This window comes from Somniosus microcephalus, unplaced genomic scaffold (genome assembly GCF_052327205.1).
Source record: "Somniosus microcephalus isolate GS21.2 unplaced genomic scaffold, FLI_Smic_1.0 scaffold160, whole genome shotgun sequence".
Classification (NCBI taxonomy): domain Eukaryota; kingdom Metazoa; phylum Chordata; class Chondrichthyes; order Squaliformes; family Somniosidae; genus Somniosus; species Somniosus microcephalus.
The window spans coordinates 291277-319003 of record NW_028225347.1 but is presented as its reverse complement, the minus strand read 5'-3'; positions in this window follow the sequence as shown (position 1 = coordinate 319003).

Genomic DNA, 27727 nt, shown 5'->3' with positions numbered 1-27727 from the left:
TCTCCCCATAGCCCTGTATCAGTCCCCAACCTAATCCCACTGCCCCGCTCTCCCCCCATAGCCCTACATCAATCCTAAACTAATCCCACTGCCCCGCTCTCTCCCCATAGTCCTGCATCAATCCCAAACTAATCACACTGCCCCGCTATCTCCCCATAGCCCTGTATCAATCCCCAAAACTAATCCCATTGCCCCGCTCTCTCCCCATAGCCGTGTATCAATCCCAAACTAATCCAACTGCCCCGCTCTCTCCCCATAGCCCTGTATCAATCCCAAATTATTCCCACTGCCCCGCTCTCTCCCTATAGCCCTGTATCAATCCCAAACTAATCCCACTGCCCCGCTCACTCCCCATAGCCCTGTATCAATCCGCAAACTAATCCCACTGCCCCGCTCACTCCCGATAGGCCTGTATCAATCCTAAACTACTCCCAAAGCCCCACTCCCTCCCCATAGCCCTGTATCAATCCCAAACTAATCACACTGCCCCGATCTCTCCCGATAGCCCTGTATCAATCCCAAACTATTCCCAATGCCTCGCTCGCTCCCGATAACCCTGTATCAATCCCAAACTAATCAGACTGCCCTGCTCTCACACCATAGCCCTGTATCAATCCCCAAATGAATCCCACTGCCCCGCTCTCTTCCGATTGCCCTGTATCAATTCCAAACTAATCACACTGCCCCGCTCTCTCCCCATAGCCCTGTATCAATCCCCAAACTAATCCCACTGCCCCGCTCTCTTCCCATAGCTCTGTATCAATCCCAAACTAATCCCACTGCCCTGCACTCTCCCCATAGCCCTGTATCAATCCCAAACAAATCACACTGCCCCGCTCTCACCCCATAGCCCTGTATCAAATCCCAAACTAATCCCACAGCCCCGCTCTCTCCGGATAGCCCTGTATCAATCCCAAACTATTCCCACTGCCCCGCTCACTCCCCATAGCCCTGTATCAATCCCCAAACTAATCCCACTGCCCCGCTCTCTCCCCATAGCCCTGTATCAATCCCCAAGCTAATCCCACTGTCCCGCTCTCTCCCCATAGTCCTGCATCAATCCCAAACTAATCAAACTGCCCCGCTGTCTCCCCATTGCCCTGTATCAATCCCCAAACTAATCCCACTGCCCCGCTCTCTCCCCAAAGCCCTGTATCAATCCGCAAAATAATCCCACTGCCCCGCTCACTCCCCATAGCCCTGTATCAATCACAAACTAATCCCAGTGCCCCGCTCACTCCCGATAGCCCTGTATCAATCCAAAACTAATCCCAAGGCCCCGCTCTCTCCCCATAGCCCTGTTTCAATCCCCAAACTAATTCCACTGCCCTGCTCTCTCCCCATAGCCCTGTATCAATCCCAAACTAATCCCACTGCCCCGCTCTCTCCCCATAGCCCTGTATCAATCCCAAACTAATCCCACTGCCCCGCTCTCTCCCCATAGCCCTGTATCAATCCCCAAACTAATCCCACTGCCCTGCTCTCTCCCCATAGCCCTGTATTAATCCCCAAACTAATCCCACTGCCCCGCTCTCTCCCCATAGCTCTGTATCAATCCCAGACTAATCCCACTGCCCTGCACTCTCCCCATAGCCCTGTATCAATCCCAAACAAATCACACTGCCCCGCTCTCACCCCATAGCCCTGTATCAAATCCCAAACTAATCCCACTGCCCCGCTCTCTCCGGATAGCCCTGTATCAATCCCAAACTATTCCCACTGCCCCGCTCACTCCCCATAGCCCTGTATCAATCCCCAAACTAATCCCACTGCCCCGCTCTCTCCCCATAGCCCTGTATCAATCCCCAAGCTAATCCCACTGTCCCGCTCTCTCCCCATAGTCCTGTATCAATCCCAAACTAATCAAACTGCCCCGCTGTCTCCCCATTGCCCTGTATCAATCCCCAAACTAATCCCACTGCCCCGCTCTCTCCCCATAGCCCTGTATCAATCCCGAAACTAATCCCACTGCCCCGCTTTCTCCCCATAGCCCTGTATCAATCCCAAACAAATCCCACTGCCCCGCTCTCTCCCCATAGCCCTGTATCAATCACCAAACTAATCCCACTGCCCCGCTTTCTCCCCATAGCCCTGTATCAATCCCAAAACTAATCCCACTGCCCCGCTTTCTCCCCATAGCCCTGTGTCAATCACCAAACTAATCCCACTGCCCCGCTTTCTCCCCATAGCCCTGTATCAATCACAAACTATTTCCACTGCCCCGCTTTCTCCCCAAAGCCCTGTATCAATCCCAAACAAATCCCACTGTCCCCCTCTCTCCCCATAGCCCTGTATCAATCCCCAAACTAATCCCACTGCCCCGCTCTCTCCCCATAGCCCTGTATCAATCCCCAAACTAATCCCACTGCCCCGCTCTCTCCCCATAGCCCTGTATCAATCCCAAACTAATCCCACTGCCTCGCTTTCCCCCCGTAGCTCTGTCTTGATCCCAAACTAATCCTACTGCCCTGCTCTCCCCCCATAGCCCTGAATCAATCCCAAACTAATCCCACTGCCCACTCTCTCCCCATAGCCCTGCCTCAATCCCAAACTTTTCCCATTAGCCCTGCATCAATTCCAAACTAATCCCTCTGCCCCACTCTCTGCCCATAGCCCTGCATCATTCCCAAACTAACCCCACTGCTACGTTCTCTCCCCATAGCCCTGGGAGTGTTTGATGGGACAGTGTAGAGGCAGCTTTTTGTCTGTATCTAACCTGTGCGGTGCCTGCCTTGGGAGTGTTTCATGGGACAGTGTAGAGGGAGCATTACTCTATATCTAACCCGTGCTGTACCTGCCTTGGGAGTGTTTGATGGGACAGCGTAGAGGGAGCTTTACTCTGTATCTAACCCGTGCAGTACCTGCGTTGGGAGTGTTTGATGGGACAGTGTAGAGGGAGCTTCACTCTGTATCTACCCCGTCTTGTTCCTGCCCTGGGAGTTTTTGATGGGCTGGTTTAAAGAGAGCTTTTCTCTATCGATTCTGTAGCAAACCTTGATAGATTGCAATTCCGGGGATTCAGCGCATGCACAGCGCAGACGGAAACACGGAACTTGCGGGGCCTCTACCAAGGCTTAAGTCGTTGGTACGGAGACCATGATTTCAGGGCCATTATCTTTGTTTGATGTAATCCTTCACTCCTGTGTATAAGACAGTGAGTCTCACGGCCTAAAATTCATTCAAATCTCAGTAAGAATACCCAGAACAGACTTTAATTGTCTTTTATTTGCTTCATTTTTCTAAGGTGTACCCAGATATCTGCAGACCAACATTCATCCGCATGTGAATCCCTCCTCTGCATTTAAATCAAATCACGGTAACACTTTTATTTAATCTACCGAGGTTCAGTATTGAAATATACCAGGAGATCCAGGCACGTTTTGATAAAGCAGATTAACAATGAGTTCAGTGGGGAAATTTAGCAAACAACAGGCCGATTTTAAGGCAGGATCTGTCCAAAGTGGACTAGGAACAGCTACTTGACAACCCTCTGTCTCAGCCCCAACCTAATCCCACTGCCCTGCTCTCTCCTGTTAGCCCTTTATCAATCGCCAACCGAATCCCACTGCCTCGCTCTCTCCCCATAGCCCTGTATCAGTCCCCAACCTAATCCCACTGCCCCACTCTCTCCCCATAGCCCTGTATCAGTCCCCAACCTAATCCCACTGCCCCGCTCTCTCCCCATAGCTCTGTATCAATCCCAAATTAATCCCACTGCCCCGCACTCTCCCCATAGCCCTGTATCAATTACAAACAAATCACACTGCCCCGCTCTCACCCCATAGCCCTGTATCAAATCCCAAACTAATCCCACTGCCCCGCTCTCTCCCCATAGCCCTGTATCAATCCCAAACTAATCCCACTGCCCCGCTCTCTCCCCATAGCCCTGTATCAATCCCAAATTAATCCCACGACCCCGCTCTCTCCCCATAGCCCTGTATCAATCTCAAACTAATCCCACTGCCCCGATCTCTCCCGATAGCCCTGTATCAATCCCAAACTAATCCCACTGCCCCGCTCTCTACATAGCCCTGTATCAATCCCCAAACTAATCAAACTTCCCCGCTCTCTCCCCATAGCCCTGTATCAATCCCCAAACTAATCCCACTGCCCCGCTCTCTCCCCATAGCCCTGTATCAATCCGCAAACTAATCCCACTGCCCCGCTCACTCCCCATAGCCCTGTATCAATCCCAAACTAATGCCAGTGCCCCGCTCACTCCCGATAGCCCTGTATCAATCCAAAACTAATCCCAAAGCCCCACTCTCTCCCCATAGTCCTGTATCAATCCCAAACTAATCCCAGTGCCCCGCTCACTCCCGATAGCCCTGTATCAATCCAAAACTAATCCCAAAGCCCCACTCTCTCCCCATAGTCCTGTATCAATCCCAAACTAATCCCAATGCCCCGCTCTCTCCCCATAGCCCTGTTTCAACCCCCAAACTAATCCCACTGCCCCGCTCTCTCCCCATAGCCCTGTATCAATCCCAAACTAATCCCACTGCTCTGCTCTCCCCCCATAGCCCTGAATCAATCCCAAACTAATCCCACTGCCCCGCTCTCTCCCCATAGCCCTGTATCAATCCCCAAACTAATCCCACTGCCCTGCTCTCTCCCCATAGCCCTGTATCAATCCCCAAACTAATCCCACTGCCCCGCTCTCTCCCCATACCCTGTATCAATCCCCAAACTAATCCCACTGCCCTGCTGACTCCCCATAGCCCTGTATCAATCCCCAATCTAATCCCACTGCCCCGCTCTCTCCCCAAAGCCCTGTATCAATCCCAAAGTAATCCCACTGCCTCGCTTTCCCCCCATAGCTCTGTCTTGATCCCAAACTAATCCCACTGCTCTGCTCTCCCCCCATAGCCCTGAATCAATCCCAAACTAATCCCACTGCCCCACTCTCTCCCCATAGCCCTGCATCAATCCCAAACTAACCCCACTGCCACGTTCTCTCCCCATAGTCCTGGGAGTGTTTGATGGGACAGTGTAGAGGGAGCATTACTATATATATCTAACCCGTGCAGCACCTGCCTTGGGAATGTTTGATGGGACAGTGTAGAGGGAGCTTTTTGTCTGTATCTAACCCGTGCAGTACCTGCCTTGGGAGTGTTTGATGGGACAGCGTAGAGGGAGCTTTACGCTGTATCTAACCCGTGCAGTACCTGCCTTGGGAGTGTTTGATGGGACAGTGTAGAGGGAGCTCCACTCTGTATCTAACCTGTGTTGTTCCTGCCCTGGGAGTTTTTGATGGGCTGGTTTAAAGACAGCTTTACTCTATCGATTCTGCAGCAAACCTGGATAGATTGCAAGTCCGGGGATTCAGCGCATACACAGCGCAGACGGAAACACGGAACTTGCGGGGCCTCTACCAAGGCCTAAGTAATTGGTACGGAGACCATGATTTCAGGGCCATTATCTTTGTTTGATGTAATCCTTCTCTCCTGTGTATAAGACAGTGAGTCTCACGGCCTAAAATTCATTCAAGTCTCAGTAGGAATACCCAGAACAGACTTTAATTGTCTTTTATTTGCTTCATTTTTCTAAGGTGTACCCAGATATCTGCAGACCAACATTCATCCGCATGTGAATCCCTCCTCTGCATTTAAATCAAATCACGGTAACACTTTTATTTAATCTACCGAGGTTCAGTATTGAAATATACCAGGAGATCCAGGCACGTTTTGATAAAGCAGATTAACCGTGAGTTCAGTGGGGAAATTTAGCAAACAACAGGCCGATTTTAATATGATAAGGCAGGATCTGTCCAAAGTGGACGAGGAACAGCTACTTGACAACCCTCTGTCTCAGTCCCAAACTAATCCCACTGCCCTGCTCTCTCCTGTTAGCCCTTTATCAATCGCCAACCTAATCCCACTGCCCCGCTCTCTCCCCATAGCCCTGTATCAGTCCCCAACCTAATCCCACTGCCGCGCTCTCTCCCCATAGCCCTGTATCAATCACAAACTATTTCCACTGCCCTGCACTCTCCCCATAGCCCTGTATCAATCCCCAACGTAAGCCCACTGCCCGCTTTCTCCCCATAGCCCTGTGTTATATCCAAACAAATCCCACTGCCCGCTTTCTCCCCATAGCCCTGTGTTATATCCAAACAAATCCCACTGCCCCGCTTTCTCCCCATAGCCCTGTATCAATCCCCAAATTAATCCCACTGCCCCGCTTTCTCCCCATAGCTCTGTATCAATCCCAAACAAATCCCACAGCCCCGCTCTCTCCCCATAGCCCTGTATCAATCCCTAACATAAGTCCACTGCCCTGCTTTCTCCCCATAGCCCTGTGTTATATCCAAACAAATCCCACTGCCCCGCTCTCTCCCCATCGCCCTGTATCAATCCCAAACTATTCCCAATGCCTCACTCGCTCCCGATAACCCTGTATCAATCCCAAACTAATCAGACTGCCCTGCTCTCACCCCATAGCCCTGTATCAATCCCCAAACTAATCCCACTGCCCTGCTTTCTCCCCATAGCCCTGTATCAATCACAAACTATTTCCACTGCCCTGCTCTCTCCCCATAGCCCTGTATCAATCCCCAACGTAAGCCCACTGCCCGCTTTCTCCCCATAGCCCTGTGTTATATCCAAACAAATCCCACTGCCCCGCTTTCTCCCCATAGACCTGTATCAATCCCCAAATTAATCCCACTGCCCCGCTTTCTCCCCATAGCCCTGTATCAATCCCAAACAAATCCCACTGCCCCGCTCTCTCCCCATAGCCCTGTATCAATCCCCAACGTAAGTCCACTGCCCTGCTTTCTCCCCATAGCCCTGTGTTATATCCAAACAAATCCCACTGCCCCGCTCTCTCCCCATAGCCCTGTATCAGTCCCCAACGTAAGCCCACTGCCCCGCTTTCTCCCCATAGCCCTGTGTTATATCCAAACTAATCCCACTGCACCCTCTCTCCCCATAGCCCTGTATCAATCCCAAACTAATCCCACTGCCCCGCTCTCTCCCCATAGCCCTGTATCAATCCCCAACGTAAGTCCACTGCCCTGCTTTCACCCCATAGCCCTGTGTTATATCCAAACTAATCCCACTGCACCCTCTCTCCCCATAGCCCTGTATCAATCCCAAACTAATCCCACTGCCCAGCTCTCTCCTCTAGCCCTGTATCAATCACAAACTAATCCTACTGCCACGCTCACTCCCCATTGCCCCGGATCAATCCCATGCTTATCCCGCTCCTGATCGCAATCCAGTGATCTCTGTGTTAGAGAGATGGGAAATCAGCCAGGATTCCTGCTCCTGATCACTGTCCAGTGACCCATGGGTTAGAGAGAGATGGGAAATCAGCCAGGGTTCCTGCTCCTGATTACTGTCCAGTGACTCCTGGGTTAGATAGAGGGGAAATCAGCCAGGGTTCCTGCTCCTGATCACTGCCCAGTCACCCCTGGGTTGGAAAGAGGGGAAATCAGCCAGGGTTCCTGCTCCTGATCACTGCCCAGTGACCCCTGGTTTAGAGAGAGGGGGAAATCAGCCGGGGTTCCTGCTCCTGATCACTGCCCAGTGACTCCTGGGTTAGAGAGAGGAGGAAATCAGCCAGGGTTCCTGCTCCTGATCACTGACCAGTGACCACTGGGTTAGAGAGCGGGGAATTCAGCCAGGGTTCCTGCTCCTGATCATTGTCCAGTGACCCCTGGGTTAGAGAGAGGGGAAATCAGCCAGGGTTCCTGCTCCTGATCACTGTCCAGTGACCCCTGAGTTAGAGAGAGGGGAAATCAGCCAGGGTTCCTGCTCCTGATCATTGTCCAGTGACCCCTGGGTTAGAGAGAGGGGAAATCAGCCAGGGTTCTTGCTCCTGATCACTGTCCAGTGACCCCTGGGTTAGAGAGAGGGAAATCAGCCAGGGATCCTGCTCCTGATCACTGCCCAGTGACCCCTGGGTTAGAGAGAGAGGGAAATCAGCCAGGGTTCCTGCTCCTGATCACTGTCCAGTGACCCCTGGGTTAGAGAGAGAGGTGAAATCAGCCAGGGTTCCTGCTCCTGATCACTGCCCAGTGACCCCTGGGTTAGAGAGAGGGGAAATCAGCCAGGGTTCCTGCTCCTGATCACTGTCCAGTGACCCCTGGGTTAGAGAGAGAGGGAAATCAGCCAGGGTTCCTCCTCCTGATCACAGTCCAGTGACTCCTGGGTTAGAGAGAGGGGAAATCAGCCAGGGTTCCTGCTCCTGATCACAGTCCAGTGACACCTGGGTTAGAGAGAGAGGGGAAATCAGCCAGGGTTCGTGCTCCTGATCATTGTCCAGTGAACCCTGGGTTGAGAGAGTGGAAATCAGCCTGGGTTCCTGCTCCTGATCACAGTCCAGTGACCCCTGGGTTAGAGAGAGAGGGGAAATCAGCCAGGGTTCATGCTCCTGATCACTGTCCAGTGACTCCTGGGTTAGAGAGGGGAAATCAGCCAGGGTTCCTGCTCCTGATCACTATCCAGAGATCCCTGGGTTAGAGAGAGGGGAAATCAGCCAGGGTTCCTGCTCCTGATCATTGTCCAGTGACCCCTGGGTTAGAGAGAGAGGAGAAATCAGCCAGGGTTCCTGCTCCTGATCACAGTCCGGTGACCCCTGGGTTAGAGAGGGGAAATCAGCCAGGGTTCCTGCTCCTGATCACTATCCAGAGATCCCTGGGTTAGAGAGAGGGGAAATCAGCCTGGGTTCCTGCTCCTGATTACTGCCCATTGACCCCTGGGTTAGAGAGAGAGGGAAATCAGCCAGGGTTCCTGCTCCTGATCACTGCCCATTGACCCCTGGGTTAGAGAGAGAGGGAAATCAGCCAGGGTTCATGCTCCTGATCACAGTCCAGTGACCCCTGGGTTAGAGAGAGGGAAAATCAGCCGGGGTTCCAGCTCCTGATCACTGCACAGTGAACCCTGGGTTAGAGAGAGAGGGAAATCAGCCAGGGTTCATGCTCCTGATCACTATCCACTGACCCCTGGGTTAGAGAGAGTGGAAATCAGCCAGGGTTCCTGCTCCTGATCACTGCCCAGTGAACCCTGGGTTAGAGAGAGTGGAAATCAGCCTGGGTTCCTGCTCCTGATCACTGGCCAGTGACCCCGGGTTAGAGAGAGAGGGGAATTCAGCCAGGGTTCCTGCTCCTGATCACTGTCCAGTGACCCCTGGGTTAGAGAGGGGAAATCAGCCAGGGTTTCTGCTCCTGATCACTGCCCAGTGACCACTGGGTTAGAGAGAGGGGAAATCAGCCAGGGTTCCTGCTCCTGATCACAGTCCAGTGACCCCTGGTTTAGAGAGAGAGGGCAATCAGCCTGGGTTCCTGCTGCTGATCACTGCCCAGTGACCCCTGAGTTAGAGAGAGAGGAAATCAGCCGGGGTTCCTGCTCCTGATCACAGTCCAGTGACCCCTGGGATAGAGAGAGAGGGAAATCAGCCAGGGTTCCTGCTCCTGATCACAGTCCAGTGACACCTGGGTGAGAGAGAGAGGGAAATCAGCCAGGGTTCCTGCTCCTGATCACTGTCCAGTGACTCCTGGGTAAGAGAGAGGGGAAATCAGCCCGGGTTCCAGCTCCTGATTACAGTCCAGTGAACCCTGGGTTAGAGAGAGGGGAAATCAGCCAGGGTTCCTGCTCCTGATTACAGTCCAGTGACCCCTGGGTTAGAGAGAGGGGGAACCAGCCAGGGTTCCTGCTCCTGATCACTGTCCAGTGACTCCTGGGTTAGAGAGAGGGGAAATCAGCCAGGGTTCCTGCTCCTGATCATTGTCCAGTGACCCCTGGGTTAGAGAGACAGGTGAAATCAGCCAGGGTTCATGCTCCTGATCACTATCCAGTGACCCCTGGTTAGAGAGAGAGGGAAATCAGCGAGAGTTCCTGCTCCTGATCATTGTCCAGTAACCCCTGAGTTAGAGAGAGGGGAAACCAGCCCGGGTTCCAGCTCCTGATCACTATCCAGTGACCCCTGAGTTAGTGAGAGGGGGAACCAGCCAGGGTTCCTGCTCCTGATCACTGTCCAGTGACCCCTGGGTTAGAGAGAGAGGGGAAATCAGCCAGGGTTCCTGCTCCTGATCACTGTCCAGTGACCCCTGGGTTAGAGAGAGAGAGGAAATCAGCCAGGGTTCCTGCTCCTGATCACAGTCCAGTGACCCCTGGGTTAGAGAGAGGGGAAATCAGCCAGGGTTCGTGCTCCTGATCACTGTCCAACGACCCTTGGGTTAGAGAGAGAGGTGAAAGCAGCCAGGGTTCCTGCTCCTGATTACAGTCCAGTGAACCCTGGGTTAGAGAGAGAGGGGAAATCAGCCAGGGTTCCTGCTCCTGATCACAGTCCAGTGACCCCTCGGTTAGAGAGAGGGGAAATCAGCCAGGGTTCCTGCTCCTGATTACTGTCCAGTGACTCCTGGGTTAGAGAGAGGGGAAATCAGCCAGGGTTCCTGCTCCTGATCACTGCCCAGTCACCCCTGGGTTGGAAAGAGGGGAAATCAGCCAGGGTTCCTGCTCCTGATCACTGCCCAGTGACCCCTGGTTTAGAGAGAGGGGGAAATCAGCCGGGGTTCCTGCTCCTGATCACTGCCCAGTGACTCCTGGGTTAGAGAGAGGAGGAAATCAGCCAGGGTTCCTGCTCCTGATCACTGACCAGTGACCACTGGGTTAGAGAGCGGGGAATTCAGCCAGGGTTCCTGCTCCTGATCATTGTCCAGTGACCCCTGGGTTAGAGAGAGGGGAAATCAGCCAGGGTTCCTGCTCCTGATCATTGTCCAGTGACCCCGGGTTAGAGAGAGGGGAAATCAGCCAGGGTTCCTGCTCCTGATCACTGCCCAGTGACCCCTGGGTTAGAGAGAGGGGAAATCAGCCAGGGTTCCTGCTCCTGATCACTGCCCAGTGACCCCTGGGTTAGAGAGAGAGGGAAATCAGCCAGGGTTCCTGCTCCTGATCACTGTCCAGTGACCCCTGGGTTAGAGAGAGAGGTGAAATCAGCCAGGGTTCCTGCTCCTGATCACTGCCCAGTGACCCCTGGGTTAGAGAGAGAGGGAAATCAGCCAGGGTTCCTGCTCCTGATCACTGTCCAGTGACCCCTGGGTTAGAGAGAGAGGTGAAATCAGCCAGGGTTCCTGCTCCTGATCACTGCCCAGTGACCCCTGGGTTAGAGAGAGGGGAAATCAGCCAGGGTTCCTGCTCCTGATCATTGTCCAGTGAACCCTGGGTTGAGAGAGTGGAAATCAGCCTGGGTTCCTGCTCCTGATCACAGTCCAGTGACCCCTGGGTTAGAGAGAGAGGGGAAATCAGCCAGGGTTCATGCTCCTGATCACTGTCCAGTGACTCCTGGGTTAGAGAGGGGAAATAAGCCAGGGTTCCTGCTCCTGATCACTATCCAGAGATCCCTGGGTTAGAGAGAGGGGAAATCAGCCAGGGTTCCTGCTCCTGATCACAGTCCAGTGACCCCTGGGTTAGAGAGAGAGGGAAATCAGCCAGGGTTCCTGCTCCTGATCACAGTCCAGTGACCCCTGGGTTAGAGAGAGAGCGAAATCAGCCAGGGTTCATGCTCCTGATCACAGTCCAGTGACCCCTGGGTTAGAGAGAGGGAAAATCAGCCGGGGTTCCAGCTCCTGATCACTGCCCAGTGACCCCTGGGTTAGAGAGAGAGGGAAATCAGCCAGGGTTCCTGCTCCTGATCACTGCACAGTGAACCCTGGGTTAGAGAGAGAGGGAAATCAGCCAGGGTTCATGCTCCTGATCACAGTCCAGTGACCCCTGGGTTAGAGAGAGGGGAAATCAGCCAGGGTTCATGCTCCTGATCACTATCCACTGACCCCTGGGTTAGAGAGAGAGGGAAATCAGCCAGGATTCCTGCTCCTGATCACAGTCCAGTGAACCCTGGGTTAGAGAGAGGGGAAATCAGCCAGGGTTCATGCTCCTGATCACTATCCACTGACCCCTGGGTTAGAGAGAGGTGAAATCAGCCAGGATTCCTGCTCCTGATCACTGCCCAGTGACCCCTGGGTTAGAGAGAGAGGGAAATCAGCCAGTGTTCCTGCTCCTGATCACTGCCCAGTGAACCCTGGGTGAGAGAGAGTGGAAATCAGCCTGGGTTCCTGCTCCTGATCACTGCCCAGTGACCCCTGGGTTAGAGAGAGAGGGGAATTCAGCCAGGGTTCCTGCTCCTGATCACTGTCCAGTGACCCCTGGGTTAGAGAGGGGAAATCAGCCAGGGTTTCTGCTCCTGATCACTGCCCAGTGACCCCTGGGTTAGAGAGAGGGGAAATCAGCCAGGGTTCCTGCTCCTGATCACTGCCCAGTGACCCCTGGGTTAGAGAGAGGGGAAATCAGCCAGGGTTCCTGCTCCTGATCACAGTCCAGTGACCCCTGGTTTAGAGAGAGAGGGCAATCAGCCTGGGTTCCTGCTGCTGATCACTGCCCAGTGACCCCTGAGTTAGAGAGAGAGGAAATCAGCTGGGGTTCCTGCTCCTGATCACAGTCCAGTGACCCCTGGGATAGAGAGAGAGGGAAATCAGCCAGGGTTCCTGCTCCTGATCACTGTCCAGTGACCCCTGAGTTAGAGAGAGGGGAAATCAGCCAGGGTTCCTGCTCCTGATCATTGTCCAGTGACCCCTGGGTTAGAGAGAGGGGAAATCAGCCAGGGTTCTTGCTCCTGATCACTGTCCAGCGACCCCTGGGTTAGAGAGAGAGGTGAAATCAGCCAGGGTTCCTGCTCCTGATCACAGTCCAGTGACCCCTGGGTTAGAGAGAGAGAGGGGAAATCAGCCAGGGTACCTGCTCCTGATCACTGCCCAATGACCACTGGCTTAGAGAGAGGGGGAATCAGCCAGGGTTCCTGCTCCTGATCGCTGTCCAGTGACCCCTGGGTTAGAGAGAGGGGAAATCAGCCAGGGTTCCTGCTCCTGATCACTGCCCAGTGACCCCTGGGTTAGAGAGAGGGGAAATCAGCCAGGGTTCCTGCTCCTGATCACTGCCCAGTGACCCCTGGGTTAGAGAGAGAGGGAAATCAGCCAGGGTTCCTGCTCCTGATCACTGTCCAGTGACCCCTGGGTTAGAGAGAGGGGGAAATCAGCCGGGGTTCCTGCTCCTGATCACTGCCCAGTGACTCCTGGGTTAGAGAGAGGAGGAAATCAGCCAGGGTTCCTGCTCCTGATCACTGACCAGTGACCACTGGGTTGGAAAGAGGGGAAATCAGCCAGGGTTCCTGCTCCTGATCACTGCCCAGTGACCCCTGGGTTGGAAAGAGGGGAAATCAGCCAGGGTTCCTGCTCCTGATCACTGCCCAGTGACCCCTGGTTTAGAGAGAGGGGGAAATCAGCCGGGGTTCCTGCTCCTGATCACTGCCCAGTGACTCCTGGGTTAGAGAGAGCAGGAAATCAGCCAGGGTTCCTGCTCCTGATCACTGACCAGTGACCACTGGGTTAGAGAGAGGGGAAATCAGCCAGGGTTCCTGCTCCTGATCACTGTCCAGTGACCCCTGAGTTAGAGAGAGGGGAAATCAGCCAGGGTTCCTGCTCCTGATCATTGTCCAGTGACCCCTGGGTTAGAGAGAGGGGAAATCAGCCAGGGTTCTTGCTCCTGATCACTGTCCAGTGACCCCTGGGTTAGAGAGAGAGGTGAAATCAGCCAGGGTTCCTGCTCCTGATCACAGTCCAGTGACCCCTGGGTTAGAGAGAGAGGGGAAATCAGCCAGGGTACCTGCTCCTGATCACTGCCCAATGACCACTGGCTTGGAGAGAGGGGGAATCAGCCAGGGTTCCTGCTCCTGATCGCTGTCCAGTGACCCCGGGTTAGAGAGAGGGGAAATCAGCCAGGGTTCCTGCTCCTGATCACTGCCCAGTGACCCCTGGGTTAGAGAGAGGGGAAATCAGCCAGGGTTCCTGCTCCTGATCACTGCCCAGTGACCCCTGGGTTAGAGAGAGAGGGAAATCAGCCAGGGTTCCTGCTCCTCATCACTGTCCAGTGACCCCTGGGTTAGAGAGAGAGGGGAAATCAGCCAGGGTTCCTGCTCCTGATCACTGCCCAGTGACCCCTGGGTTAGAGAGAGAGGGAAATCAGCCAGGGTTCCTGCTCCTGATCGCTGTCCAGTGACCCCTGGGTTAGAGAGAGAGGTGAAATCAGCCAGGGTTCCTGCTCCTGATCACTGCCCAGTGACCCCTGGGTTAGAGAGAGAGGGAAATCAGCCAGGGTTCCTGCTCCTGATCACTGTCCAGTGACCCCTGGGTTAGAGAGAGAGGTGAAATCAGCCAGGGTTCCTGCTCCTGATCACTGCCCAGTGACCCCTGGGTTAGAGAGAGGGGAAATCAGCCAGGGTTCCTGCTCCTGATCACTATCCAGAGATCCCTGGGTTAGAGAGAGGGGAAATCAGCCAGGGTTCCTGCTCCTGATCACAGTCCAGTGACCCCTGGGTTAGAGAGAGAGGGAAATCAGCCAGGGTTCCTGCTCCTGATCACAGTCCAGTGACCCCTGGGTTAGAGAGAGAGCGAAATCAGCCAGGGTTCATGCTCCTGATCACAGTCCAGTGACCCCTGGGTTAGAGAGAGGGAAAATCAGCCGGGGTTCCAGCTCCTGATCACTGCCCAGTGACCCCTGGGTTAGAGAGAGAGGGAAATCAGCCAGGGTTCCTGCTCCTGATCACTGCACAGTGAACCCTGGGTTAGAGAGAGAGGGAAATCAGCCAGGGTTCATGCTCCTGATCACAGTCCAGTGACCCCTGGGTTAGAGAGAGGGGAAATCAGCCAGGGTTCATGCTCCTGATCACTATCCACTGACCCCTGGGTTAGAGAGAGAGGGAAATCAGCCAGGATTCCTGCTCCTGATCACAGTCCAGTGAACCCTGGGTTAGAGAGAGGGGAAATCAGCCAGGGTTCATGCTCCTGATCACTATCCACTGACCCCTGGGTTAGAGAGAGGTGAAATCAGCCAGGATTCCTGCTCCTGATCACTGCCCAGTGACCCCTGGGTTAGAGAGAGAGAGGGAAATCAGCCAGTGTTCCTGCTCCTGATCACTGCCCAGTGAACCCTGGGTTAGAGAGAGAGGGGAATTCAGCCAGGGTTCCTGCTCCTGATCACTGCCCAGTGACCCCTGGGTTAGAGAGAGAGGGGAATTCAGCCAGGGTTCCTGCTCCTGATCACTGTCCAGTGACCCCTGGGTTAGAGAGGGGAAATCAGCCAGGGTTTCTGCTCCTGATCACTGCCCAGTGACCCCTGGGTTAGAGAGAGGGGAAATCAGCCAGGGTTCCTGCTCCTGATCACTGCCCAGTGACCCCTGGGTTAGAGAGAGGGGAAATCAGCCAGGGTTCCTGCTCCTGATCACAGTCCAGTGACCCCTGGTTTAGAGAGAGAGGGCAATCAGCCTGGGTTCCTGCTGCTGATCACTGCCCAGTGACCCCTGAGTTAGAGAGAGAGGAAATCAGCTGGGGTTCCTGCTCCTGATCACAGTCCAGTGACCCCTGGGATAGAGAGAGAGGGAAATCAGCCAGGGTTCCTGCTCCTGATCACAGTCCAGTGACACCTGGGTGAGAGAGAGAGGGAAATCAGCCAGGGTTCGTGCTCCTGATCACTGTCCAGTGACTCCTGGGTTAGAGAGAGGGGAAATCAGCCCGGGTTCCAGCTCCTGATTACAGTCCAGTGAACCCTGGGTTAGAGAGAGGGGAAATCAGCCAGGGTTCCTGCTCCTGATTACAGTCCAGTGACCCCTGGGTTAGAGAGAGGGGGAACCAGCCAGGGTTCCTGCTCCTGATCACTGTCCAGTGACTCCTGGGTTAGAGAGAGGGGAAATCAGCCAGGGTTCCTGCTCCTGATCATTGTCCAGTGACCCCTGGGTTAGAGAGACAGGTGAAATCAGCCAGGGTTCATGCTCCTGATCACTATCCAGTGACCCCTGGTTAGAGAGAGAGGGAAATCAGCGAGAGTTCCTGCTCCTGATCATTGTCCATTAACCCCTGGGTTAGAGAGAGGGGAAACCAGCCCGGGTTCCAGCTCCTGATCACTATCCAGTGACCCCTGAGTTAGAGAGAGGGGGAACCAGCCAGGGTTCCTGCTCCGGATCACTGTCCAGTGACCCCTGGGTTAGAGAGAGAGGGGAAATCAGCCAGGGTTCCTGCTCCTGATCACTGTCCAGTGACCCCTGGGTTAGAGAGAGAGGGGAAATCAGCCAGGGTTCCTGCTCCTGATCACAGTCCAGTGACCCCTGGGTTAGAGAGAGGGGAAATCAGCCAGGGTTCGTGCTCCTGATCACTGTCCAATGACCCTTGGGTTAGAGAGAGAGGTGAAAGCAGCCAGGGTTCCTGCTCCTGATTACAGTCCAGTGAACCCTGGGTTAGAGAGAGAGGGGAAATCAGCCAGGGTTCTTGCTCCTGATCACTGTCCAGTGACCCCTGGGTTAGAGAGAGAGGTGAAATCAGCCAGGGTTCCTGCTCCTGATCACAGTCCAGTGACCCCTGGGTTAGAGAGAGAGGGGAAATCAGCCAGGGTACCTGCTCCTGATCACTGCCCAATGACCACTGGCTTGGAGAGAGGGGGAATCAGCCAGGGTTCCTGCTCCTGATCGCTGTCCAGTGACCCCTGGGTTAGAGAGAGGGGAAATCATCCAGGGTTCCTGCTCCTGATCACTGCCCAGTGACCCCTGGGTTAGAGAGAGGGGAAATCAGCCAGGGTTCCTGCTCCTGATCACTGCCCAGTGACCCCTGGGTTAGAGAGAGAGGGAAATCAGCCAGGGTTCCTGCTCCTGATCACTGTCCAGTGACCCCTGGGTTAGAGAGAGAGGTGAAATCAGCCAGGGTTCCTGCTCCTGATCACTGCCCAGTGACCCCTGGGTTAGAGAGAGAGGGAAATCAGCCAGGGTTCCTGCTCCTGATCACTGTCCAGTGACCCCTGGGTTAGAGAGAGAGGTGAAATCAGCCAGGGTTCCTGCTCCTGATCACTGCCCAGTGACCCCTGGGTTAGAGAGAGGGGAAATCAGCCAGGGTTCCTGCTCCTGATCATTGTCCAGTGAACCCTGGGTTGAGAGAGTGGAAATCAGCCTGGGTTCCTGCTCCTGATCACAGTCCAGTGACCCCTGGGTTAGAGAGAGAGGGGAAATCAGCCAGGGTTCATGCTCCTGATCACTGTCCAGTGACTCCTGGGTTAGAGAGTGGAAATCAGCCAGGGTTCCTGCTCCTGATCACTATCCAGAGATCCCTGGGTTAGAGAGAGGGGAAATCAGCCAGGGTTCCTGCTCCTGATCACAGTCCAGTGACCCCTGGGTTAGAGAGAGAGGGAAATCAGCCAGGGTTCCTGCTCCTGATCACAGTCCAGTGACCCCTGGGTTAGAGAGAGAGCGAAATCAGCCAGGGTTCATGCTCCTGATCACAGTCCAGTGACCCCTGGGTTAGAGAGAGGGAAAATCAGCCGGGGTTCCAGCTCCTGATCACTGCCCAGTGACCCCTGGGTTAGAGAGAGAGGGAAATCAGCCAGGGTTCCTGCTCCTGATCACTGCACAGTGAACCCTGGGTTAGAGAGAGAGGGAAATCAGCCAGGGTTCATGCTCCTGATCACAGTCCAGTGACCCCTGGGTTAGAGAGAGGGGAAATCAGCCAGGGTTCATGCTCCTGATCACTATACTGACCCCTGGGTTAGAGAGAGAGGGAAATCAGCCAGGATTCCTGCTCCTGATCACAGTCCAGTGAACCCTGGGTTAGAGAGAGGGGAAATCAGCCAGGGTTCATGCTCCTGATCACTATCCACTGACCCCTGGGTTAGAGAGAGGTGAAATCAGCCAGGATTCCTGCTCCTGATCACTGCCCAGTGACCCCTGGGTTAGAGAGAGAGGGAAATCAGCCAGTGTTCCTGCTCCTGATCACTGCCCAGTGAACCCTGGGTGAGAGAGAGTGGAAATCAGCCTGGGTTCCTGCTCCTGATCACTGCCCAGTGACCCCTGGGTTAGAGAGAGAGGGGAATTCAGCCAGGGTTCCTGCTCCTGATCACTGTCCAGTGACCCCTGGGTTAGAGAGGGGAAATCAGCCAGGGTTTCTGCTCCTGATCACTGCCCAGTGACCCCTGGGTTAGAGAGAGGGGAAATCAGCCAGGGTTCCTGCTCCTGATCACTGCCCAGTGACCCCTGGGTTAGAGAGAGAGGGGAATTCAGCCAGGGTTCCTGCTCCTGATCACTGTCCAGTGACCCCTGGGTTAGAGAGGGGAAATCAGCCAGGGTTTCTGCTCCTGATCACTGCCCAGTGACCCCTGGGTTAGAGAGAGGGGAAATCAGCCAGGGTTCCTGCTCCTGATCACTGCCCAGTGACCCCTGGGTTAGAGAGAGGGGAAATCAGCCAGGGTTTCTGCTCCTGATCACAGTCCAGTGACCCCTGGTTTAGAGAGAGAGGGCAATCAGCCTGGGTTCCTGCTGCTGATCACTGCCCAGTGACCCCTGAGTTAGAGAGAGAGGAAATCAGCTGGGGTTCCTGCTCCTGATCACAGTCCAGTGACCCCTGGGATAGAGAGAGAGGGAAATCAGCCAGGGTTCCTGCTCCTGATCACAGTCCAGTGACACCTGGGTGAGAGAGAGAGGGAAATCAGCCAGGGTTCGTGCTCCTGATCACTGTCCAGTGACTCCTGGGTTAGAGAGAGGGGAAATCAGCCCGGGTTCTAGCTCCTGATTACAGTCCAGTGACCCCTGGGTTAGAGAGAGAGAGGGGAAATCAGCCAGGGTACCTGCTCCTGATCACTGCCCAATGACCACTGGCTTAGAGAGAGGGGGAATCAGCCAGGGTTCCTGCTCCTGATCGCTGTCCAGTGACCCCTGGGTTAGAGAGAGGGGAAATCAGCCAGGGTTCCTGCTCCTGATCACTGCCCAGTGACCCCTGGGTTAGAGAGAGGGGAAATCAGCCAGGGTTCCTGCTCCTGATCACTGCCCAGTGACCCCTGGGTTAGAGAGAGGGGAAATCAGCCAGGGTTCCTGCTCCTGATCACTGTCCAGTGACCCCTGGGTTAGAGAGAGGGGGAAATCAGCCGGGGTTCCTGCTCCTGATCACTGCCCAGTGACTCCTGGGTTAGAGAGAGGAGGAAATCAGCCAGGGTTCCTGCTCCTGATCACTGACCAGTGACCACTGGGTTGGAAAGAGGGGAAATCAGCCAGGGTTCCTGCTCCTGATCACTGCCCAGTGACCCCTGGGTTGGAAAGAGGGGAAATCAGCCAGGGTTCCTGCTCCTGATCACTGCCCAGTGACCCCTGGTTTAGAGAGAGGGGGAAATCAGCCGGGGTTCCTGCTCCTGATCACTGCCCAGTGACTCCTGGGTTAGAGAGAGCAGGAAATCAGCCAGGGTTCCTGCTCCTGATCACTGACCAGTGACCACTGGGTTAGAGAGAGGGGAAATCAGCCAGGGTTCCTGCTCCTGATCACTGTCCAGTGACCCCTGAGTTAGAGAGAGGGGAAATCAGCCAGGGTTCCTGCTCCTGATCATTGTCCAGTGACCCCTGGGTTAGAGAGAGGGGAAATCAGCCAGGGTTCTTGCTCCTGATCACTGTCCAGTGACCCCTGGGTTAGAGAGAGAGGTGAAATCAGCCAGGGTTCCTGCTCCTGATCACAGTCCAGTGACCCCTGGGTTAGAGAGAGAGGGGAAATCAGCCAGGGTACCTGCTCCTGATCACTGCCCAATGACCACTGGCTTGGAGAGAGGGGGAATCAGCCAGGGTTCCTGCTCCTGATCGCTGTCCAGTGACCCCGGGTTAGAGAGAGGGGAAATCAGCCAGGGTTCCTGCTCCTGATCACTGCCCAGTGACCCCTGGGTTAGAGAGAGGGGAAATCAGCCAGGGTTCCTGCTCCTGATCACTGCCCAGTGACCCCTGGGTTAGAGAGAGAGGGAAATCAGCCAGGGTTCCTGCTCCTCATCACTGTCCAGTGACCCCTGGGTTAGAGAGAGAGGGGAAATCAGCCAAGGTTCCTGCTCCTGATCACTGCCCAGTGACCCCTGGGTTAGAGAGAGAGGGAAATCAGCCAGGGTTCCTGCTCCTGATCGCTGTCCAGTGACCCCTGGGTTAGAGAGAGAGGTGAAATCAGCCAGGGTTCCTGCTCCTGATCACTGCCCAGTGACCCCTGGGTTAGAGAGAGAGGGAAATCAGCCAGGGTTCCTGCTCCTGATCACTGTCCAGTGACCCCTGGGTTAGAGAGAGAGGTGAAATCAGCCAGGGTTCCTGCTCCTGATCACTGCCCAGTGACCCCTGGGTTAGAGAGAGGGGAAATCAGCCAGGGTTCCTGCTCCTGATCACTATCCAGAGATCCCTGGGTTAGAGAGAGGGGAAATCAGCCAGGGTTCCTGCTCCTGATCACAGTCCAGTGACCCCTGGGTTAGAGAGAGAGGGAAATCAGCCAGGGTTCCTGCTCCTGATCACAGTCCAGTGACCCCTGGGTTAGAGAGAGAGCGAAATCAGCCAGGGTTCATGCTCCTGATCACAGTCCAGTGACCCCTGGGTTAGAGAGAGGGAAAATCAGCCGGGGTTCCAGCTCCTGATCACTGCCCAGTGACCCCTGGGTTAGAGAGAGAGGGAAATCAGCCAGGGTTCCTGCTCCTGATCACTGCACAGTGAACCCTGGGTTAGAGAGAGAGGGAAATCAGCCAGGGTTCATGCTCCTGATCACAGTCCAGTGACCCCTGGGTTAGAGAGAGGGGAAATCAGCCAGGGTTCATGCTCCTGATCACTATCCACTGACCCCTGGGTTAGAGAGAGAGGGAAATCAGCCAGGATTCCTGCTCCTGATCACAGTCCAGTGAACCCTGGGTTAGAGAGAGGGGAAATCAGCCAGGGTTCATGCTCCTGATCACTATCCACTGACCCCTGGGTTAGAGAGAGGTGAAATCAGCCAGGATTCCTGCTCCTGATCACTGCCCAGTGACCCCTGGGTTAGAGAGAGAGAGGGAAATCAGCCAGTGTTCCTGCTCCTGATCACTGCCCAGTGAACCCTGGGTTAGAGAGAGAGGGGAATTCAGCCAGGGTTCCTGCTCCTGATCACTGCCCAGTGACCCCTGGGTTAGAGAGAGAGGGGAATTCAGCCAGGGTTCCTGCTCCTGATCACTGTCCAGTGACCCCTGGGTTAGAGAGGGGAAATCAGCCAGGGTTTCTGCTCCTGATCACTGCCCAGTGACCCCTGGGTTAGAGAGAGGGGAAATCAGCCAGGGTTCCTGCTCCTGATCACTGCCCAGTGACCCCTGGGTTAGAGAGAGGGGAAATCAGCCAGGGTTCCTGCTCCTGATCACAGTCCAGTGACCCCTGGTTTAGAGAGAGAGGGCAATCAGCCTGGGTTCCTGCTGCTGATCACTGCCCAGTGACCCCTGAGTTAGAGAGAGAGGAAATCAGCTGGGGTTCCTGCTCCTGATCACAGTCCAGTGACCCCTGGGATAGAGAGAGAGGGAAATCAGCCAGGGTTCCTGCTCCTGATCACAGTCCAGTGACACCTGGGTGAGAGAGAGAGGGAAATCAGCCAGGGTTCGTGCTCCTGATCACTGTCCAGTGACTCCTGGGTTAGAGAGAGGGGAAATCAGCCCGGGTTCCAGCTCCTGATTACAGTCCAGTGAACCCTGGGTTAGAGAGAGGGGAAATCAGCCAGGGTTCCTGCTCCTGATTACAGTCCAGTGACCCCTGGGTTAGAGAGAGGGGGAACCAGCCAGGGTTCCTGCTCCTGATCACTGTCCAGTGACTCCTCGGTTAGAGAGAGGGGAAATCAGCCAGGGTTCCTGCTCCTGATCATTGTCCAGTGACCCCTGGGTTAGAGAGACAGGTGAAATCAGCCAGGGTTCATGCTCCTGATCACTATCCAGTGACCCCTGGTTAGAGAGAGAGGGAAATCAGCGAGAGTTCCTGCTCCTGATCATTGTCCATTAACCCCTGGGTTAGAGAGAGGGGAAACCAGCCCGGGTTCCAGCTCCTGATCACTATCCAGTGACCCCTGAGTTAGAGAGAGGGGGAACCAGCCTGGGTTCCTGCTCCTGATCACTGTCCAGTGACCCCTGGGTTAGAGAGAGAGGGGAAATCAGCCAGGGTTCCTGCTCCTGATCACTGTCCAGTGACCCCTGGGTTAGAGAGAGAGGGGAAATCAGCCAGGGTTCCTGCTCCTGATCACAGTCCAGTGACCCCTGGGTTAGAGAGAGGGGAAATCAGCCAGGGTTCGTGCTCCTGATCACTGTCCAATGACCCTTGGGTTAGAGAGAGAGGTGAAAGCAGCCAGGGTTCCTGCTCCTGATTACAGTCCAGTGAACCCTGGGTTAGAGAGAGAGGGGAAATCAGCCAGGGTTCTTGCTCCTGATCACTGTCCAGTGACCCCTGGGTTAGAGAGAGAGGTGAAATCAGCCAGGGTTCCTGCTCCTGATCACAGTCCAGTGACCCCTGGGTTAGAGAGAGAGGGGAAATCAGCCAGGGTACCTGCTCCTGATCACTGCCCAATGACCACTGGCTTGGAGAGAGGGGGAATCAGCCAGGGTTCCTGCTCCTGATCGCTGTCCAGTGACCCCTGGGTTAGAGAGAGGGGAAATCATCCAGGGTTCCTGCTCCTGATCACTGCCCAGTGACCCCTGGGTTAGAGAGAGGGGAAATCAGCCAGGGTTCCTGCTCCTGATCACTGCCCAGTGACCCCTGGGTTAGAGAGAGAGGGAAATCAGTCGGGTTCCTGCTCCTGATCACTGTCCAGTGACCCCTGGGTTAGAGAGAGAGGTGAAATCAGCCAGGGTTCCTGCTCCTGATCACTGCCCAGTGACCCCTGGGTTAGAGAGAGAGGGAAATCAGCCAGGGTTCCTGCTCCTGATCACTGTCCAGTGACCCCTGGGTTAGAGAGAGAGGTGAAATCAGCCAGGGTTCCTGCTCCTGATCACTGCCCAGTGACCCCTGGGTTAGAGAGAGGGGAAATCAGCCAGGGTTCCTGCTCCTGATCATTGTCCAGTGAACCCTGGGTTGAGAGAGTGGAAATCAGCCTGGGTTCCTGCTCCTGATCACAGTCCAGTGACCCCTGGGTTAGAGAGAGAGGGGAAATCAGCCAGGGTTCATGCTCCTGATCACTGTCCAGTGACTCCTGGGTTAGAGAGTGGAAATCAGCCAGGGTTCCTGCTCCTGATCACTATCCAGAGATCCCTGGGTTAGAGAGAGGGGAAATCAGCCAGGGTTCCTGCTCCTGATCACAGTCCAGTGACCCCTGGGTTAGAGAGAGAGGGAAATCAGCCAGGGTTCCTGCTCCTCATCACAGTCCAGTGACCCCTGGGTTAGAGAGAGAGCGAAATCAGCCAGGGTTCATGCTCCTGATCACAGTCCAGTGACCCCTGGGTTAGAGAGAGGGAAAATCAGCCGGGGTTCCAGCTCCTGATCACTGCCCAGTGACCCCTGGGTTAGAGAGAGAGGGAAATCAGCCAGGGTTCCTGCTCCTGATCACTGCACAGTGAACCCTGGGTTAGAGAGAGGGGAAATCAGCCAGGGTTCATGCTCCTGATCACTATCCACTGACCCCTGGGTTAGAGAGAGAGGGAAATCAGCCAGGATTCCTGCTCCTGATCACAGTCCAGTGAACCCTGGGTTTGAGAGAGGGGAAATCAGCCAGGGTTCATGCTCCTGATCACTATCCACTGACCCCTGGGTTAGAGAGAGGTGAAATCAGCCAGGATTCCTGCTCCTGATCACTGCCCAGTGACCCCTGGGTTAGAGAGAGAGGGAAATCAGCCAGTGTTCCTGCTCCTGATCACTGCCCAGTGAACCCTGGGTTAGAGAGAGAGGGGCATTCAGCCAGTGTTCCTGCTCCTGATCACTGTCCAGTGACCCCTGGGTTAGAGAGGGGAAATCAGCCAGGGTTTCTGCTCCTGGTCACTGCCCAGTGACCCCTGGGTTAGAGAGAGGGGAAATCAGCCAGGGTTCCTGCTCCTGATCACTGCCCAGTGACCCCTGGGTTAGAGAGAGGGGAAATCAGCCAGGGTTCCTGCTCCTGATCACAGTCCAGTGACCCCTGGTTTAGAGAGAGAGGGCAATCAGCCTGGGTTCCTGCTGCTGATCACTATCCAGTGACCCCTGAGTTAGAGAGAGGGGGAACCAGCCAGGGTTCCTGCTCCTGATCACTGTCCAGTGACCCCTGGGTTAGAGAGAGAGGGGAAATCAGCCAGGGTTCCTGCTCCTGATCACTGTCCAGTGACCCCTGGGTTAGAGAGAGAGGGGAAATCAGCCAGGGTTCCTGCTCCTGATCACAGTCCAGTGACCCCTGGGTTAGAGAGAGGGGAAATCAGCCAGGGTTCGTGCTCCTGATCACTGTCCAATGACCCTTGGGTTAGAGAGAGAGGTGAAAGCAGCCAGGGTTCCTGCTCCTGATTACAGTCCAGTGAACCCTGGGTTAGAGAGAGAGGGGAAATCAGCCAGGGTTCCTGCTCCTGATCACAGTCCAGTGACCCCTCGGTTAGAGAGAGTGGAAATCAGCCAGGGTTCCTGCTCCTGATCACTGCCCAGTGACCTCTGGGTTAGAGAGAGAGGGGAAATCAGCCAGGGTTCCTGCTCCTGATCACTATCCAGTGAGCCCTGAGTTAGAGAGAGGAGGAAATCAGCCAGGGTGCCTGCTCCTGAACACTATCCAGTGACGCCTGGTTAGAGAGAAGTGAAGTCAGCCTGGGTTCCTGCTCCTGATCACTGCCCAGTGACCCCAGTGTTAGAGAGAGAGGGAAATCAGCCAGAGTTCATGCTCCTGATCACTATCCAGTGACCCCTGGGTTAGAGAGAGGGGAAATCAGCCCTGGTTGCTGCTCCTGATCACTGCCCAGTGACCCCTGGGTTAGAGAGAGAGGGAAATCAGCCAGGATTCATGCTCCTGATCACTGCCCAGTGACCCCTGGGTTAGAGAGAGGGGAAATCAGCCAGGGTTCCTGCTCCTGATCACAGCCCAGTGACCCCTGGGTTAGAGAGAGAGGTGAAATCAGCCAGGGTTCCTGCTCCTGATCACAGTCCAGTGACCCCTGGGTTAGAGAGAGAGGGGAAATCAGCTAGGGTTCCTGCTCCTGATCACTATCCAGTGACCCCCGAGTTAGAGAGAGGAGGAAATCAGCCAGGGTTCCTGCTCCTGATCACTATCCAGTGACCCCTGAGTCAGAGAGAGGAGGAAATCAGCCAGGGTTCCTGCTCCTGATCACTATCCAGTGACCCCTGGGTTAGAGAGAGAGGGGAAATCAGCTAGGGTTCCTGCTCCTGATCACTATCCAGTGACCCCTGAGTTAGAGAGAGGAGGAAATCAGCCAGGGTTCCTGCTGCTGATCACTGACCAGTGACCCCTGGGTTAGAGAGAGAGGGATATCAGCCAGGGTTCATGCTCCTGATCACTGCCCAGTGACCCCTGGGTTAGAGTGAGAGGGAATTCAGCCAGGATTCATGCTCCTGATCATAGTCCAGTGACACCTGGATGTGAGAGAGAGGGAAATCAGCCAGGGTTCGTGCTCCTGATCACTGTCCAGTGACTCCTGGGTTAGAAAGAGGGGAAATGAGCCCGGGTTCCAGCTCCTGATTACAGTCCAGTGAACCCTGGGTTAGAGAGAGAGGGGAAATCAGCTAGGGTTCCTGCTCCTGATCACAGTCCAGTGACCCCTGGTTTAGAGAGAGGGGGAACCAGCCAGGGTTCCTGCTCCTGATCACTGTCCAGTGACCCCTGGGTTAGAGAGCGAGGGGAAATCAGCCAGGGTTCCTGCTCCTGATCACAGTCCATTGACCCCTCGGTTAGAGAGAGGGGAAATCAGCCAGGGTTCCTGCTCCTGATCACTGCCCAGTGACCTCTGGGTTAGAGAGAGAGGGGAAATCAGCCAGGATTCATGCTCCTGATTACTGTCCAGTGACCCCTGGGTTAGAGAGAGTGGAAATCAGCCTGGGTTCCTGCTCCTGATCACTGCCCAGTGACCCCTGGTTTAGAGAGAGAGGGGAAATCAGCCAGGGTTCCTGCTCCTGATCACTGTCCAGTGACCCCTGGGTTAGAGAGAGGAAATCAGCCTGGGTTCCTGCTCCTGATCACAGTCGAGTGACACCTGGGTTAGAGAGAGAGGGGAAATCAGACAGGGTTCATGCTCCTGATCACTATCCAGTGACCCCTGGGTTAGAGAGAGGGGAAATCAGCCAGGGTTCCTGCTCCTGATCATTGTCCAGTGACCCCTGGGTTAGAGAGAGAGGGAAATCAGCCAGGGTTCCAGCTCCTGATCACTATCCAGTGACCTAGAGAGAGGGGGAACCATCCAGGGTTCATGCTCCTGATCATTGTCCAGTGACCCGTGGGTTAGAGAGAGGGGAAATGAGCCAGGGTTCGTGCTCCTGATCTCTGTCCAGTGATCCCTGGGTTAGAGAGAGGGGAAATCAGGCAGGGTTCCTGCTCCTGATCACTGCCCAGTGACCCCTGGGTTAGAGAGAGGGGAAAATCAGCCAGGGTTCCTGCTCCTGATCATTGTCCAGTGACCCCTGGGTTAGAGAGAGAGGGAAATCAGCCAGGGTTATTTAAATCATGTTGCGAGAAAGGGAAATAGTTTGTGCCCCCGTTTGTACCTCAGAGTCTTAGAGACGGAGGGAACGGCAACAGAAAAAGAGGAAACAACATCTCCAAAAACTGATCCCAGCTCATCGCCAAGGCTGGGGATAGATAACCTCGCCGCCTTCTTAGGAAGTTTAACCACTTTATTCACTTTCTGATTGGAGCTCCGTTTGGAATTAGACTTTATTTTGTCGGATGTTTAACGACAGCATTGAAGGGGGAAGGAGAAACTTGGAGCAACTTCTTCTGTCAATGCTGCAGTGAGACTTGAAAGAATTTAACGATTTTTAATGAACTTTTCACCAAAAATGAGTGTAAAAAACACTTTTTCCCCCTAAGTTTCGAACATGATTTTGGAAGAGACTGAAGCAAAAGCCAATTTCCCCCTCACCTAAACAAGTTTCAACCAGGTCTTGAAGTCCAAACGCTTTTAAAGTGCTCTGAAATGGTTAAAATGTTTTCAAATTGAAATATCTCAAGATTTGATTTTGAGTGATTGACTGAAGTGAGTAGCTTTACACAAACTTGCAACCATGGTGTTGAGGAGGGGGAAGGTAGGGGAGGATTTGTAGGAGTTACAGATTACTTTTTAATGACTTTTTAAAAATATACCATTAAGACATTTAGGAAGAGAACCAAGAAAGGGGAAAAACACAAACCATTTTATAATGTCTGTCGTTCGATAGTCCTAACAAGTCGCAGGAATAACGTAAATATAGATTTCCTCTTAAACATTTAGTGGAGTGTTAATTGAAGCAAGAGTTATGTAATGATGTATAAAAATTGCAGGAAGCTACTTTAGAAGAAACCACTCTTTGTTTATTGAGAGAGACACAGAAAATACATTGATTAAAGTGATAACGTACAATTCGATTTGGTTTGAATGTTTGAAATAGGAGATTAAAATTTGTGAGTATAATGAAGTTTGTTTCCTGCTTTTAATTGCGAAGTACCTAAAATAATTCAACACTCCTTGTGACAAGAGCAGGGATTAATATTGTGGAGAATGTTTGAGAGAAAAACATTAGAAGCGAAATTGGTCAATTATAAATCTTTACGTCAACATATCAGTAAACATTTGCAAGTCAGTCTGACTGGTTTTGCTGTCCAGGAAGAAAAACAAGTGTTTATTTCTGTTAAGTCATAGCTTTGCCTGCTTTTTGTTCATAATTCAGTGACACAAATTGTGTGTATATTTGTAAATTGTAAAATAACAGCAATAAATCACATTTCTGTGACATTCTTTCTGTCTTAAACGATTCAATTTGTGGC